Source organism: Pteropus alecto, unplaced genomic scaffold (genome assembly GCF_000325575.1).
Source record: "Pteropus alecto unplaced genomic scaffold, ASM32557v1 scaffold121, whole genome shotgun sequence".
Taxonomy (NCBI): Eukaryota; Metazoa; Chordata; class Mammalia; order Chiroptera; family Pteropodidae; genus Pteropus; species Pteropus alecto.
This window is the reverse complement of record NW_006434369.1, coordinates 15,567,236-15,568,943: the sequence shown is the minus strand read 5'-3', so window position 1 is coordinate 15,568,943 and position 1,708 is coordinate 15,567,236. Positions and strand designations below refer to the sequence as shown.

General features: G+C 46.5%; 1 pseudogene; it reads left to right on the top strand.

Moving 5' to 3' along the window:
- The first annotated feature begins 308 nt into the window (after positions 1–308).
- LOC102895910 lies at positions 309–1,382 on the top strand (annotated as a pseudogene).
- Positions 1,383–1,708: the final 326 nt, after the last annotated feature.

Genomic DNA, 1,708 nt, shown 5'->3' with positions numbered 1-1,708 from the left:
ACTTAGCTAAAGAGAAACTGTGAGCTCATGGCAGAACCAACTGGAAACAAAACCAGTTAAATTCCCTTCCTGTGCTGTTTCTCCCATATTTAATCTAAATATAATAAAATTTAATACCCAAGTGTTGTACACTTGCTATGTACTAGGAACTTGACTCTGGATACAAAATTTAAAAAAAGGAAAGAAAAAGAATCCTGCCCTATTAGAAGATACAGACTGGTTTTCAGTCACTTTCAATACCAGGGAGTCATAGGAAAGATAAGGTGAGCACAGGGCCCAGCCTGGGATGGGGAGGGGTGTTTAAGGGCATGCTTGCTAGAGGAGATAGCATCAGAATAAAGGTAGGAAAGGTGCTCGAGATGGAGGGAACTGTATGCTCATGACACAAAGGAGCAAACAAGATGGTTGCCTGGGTGATTTCCACGACTCTGACTTTAGTCCTACTCACCCGCTAACAGCACCCAAATCTATATCTGAGGACAGATTGTTGCCTCTGTCCACTGGCCACTCTCATGTGGAAGCCCTGCCTAAAGGCAACATATCCAGTGGGCCTTCCCTGCACACAGCTCCCACGCAATGGCTTCCCATCCTCTGTAACTGCCTTGTTCAATGGCACTTCCATCCACAGAGGCATAGCTTTTCTGGGGGCCTGAGAACCAGCATCCTCCCACCCCTCACACCCTGTCACTAAGCTCTATTCCTTTTCTTTAAAAGTTCTAGAACTGTCTTTCCATCTGGCCCAGCCACCAGGTAAGCCAAGACGGACACTTATAAGTACATCCAGGAGCTATGGAGGAAGAAGCAGTCCAATGTAAGGCACTTTCTTCTCAGGATGAACTGTTGGCAGTACCACCAGCTCTCTGTCCTCCACAGGGCCCCCTGCCCCACCCGGCCTGGCCCAATGAAGCATGCAGGCTGGGATGCAAGGCCAAGCAAGGTTATGTCACATATCAGATTTGTGTGCTCCAGTGGTGGCCGCAAACTCCCAGTTCCTAAGTGCGATCTAGGCCGAGCCTGTCCATCGCAGTGTTAACTAGCTGAAGCTTGCTTGAAGACTTCAGTCTGTTGCCAACGAGTGAAATGGACACCACTGTGGGGCTCTGAGGGTCCTGAATTCTTACTGGGTTTGTAAAGATTCCACAGACAAATTCTTTGAGGTATCTTCATCGATCCATTCCATAAAGCTATTAGACAGAATCCTGACAGCCAGTAGATAGCCAAACCAGTTCACAAGCACAAGAAGAGGCGAGGGTCACGTCTACAGGCTGCAAGAGCTGTGGCCTCAGAAAGGGCCACACGTTCCACCATATTATTGATGGCTCTCACTGTGCAGCCTGGAGAAAGCGTAATACTCACGAGCTCCACCATTACCACTAATATAAGTAATGTTTGTAAAATTCTTACCTAATAAGCAATTTAGGACAGTCAAAAAAAAAAAGTTCTAGAACCTGTTTCATTCCCGTTACCATCTTTGTTCCAGCTCTCACCATCTCTCCCTTTAAAAACAGTTATTTTAATTGAGACTGTTGTAGCTGCCAGCCCCCAATAGACACATGGACCACCAGAAATCAGTGAGTTATAGGAAACGCACTCTTTATTCAGCCAGCTGGGTCTGCCAGGGGTACACAGACCCTAAATTAAGCAGCCCCGAAATGTAGAGGTACAGGGTTTTTAAGCCCTAAACCCCTATTCTTCATCTTGTTTGAAC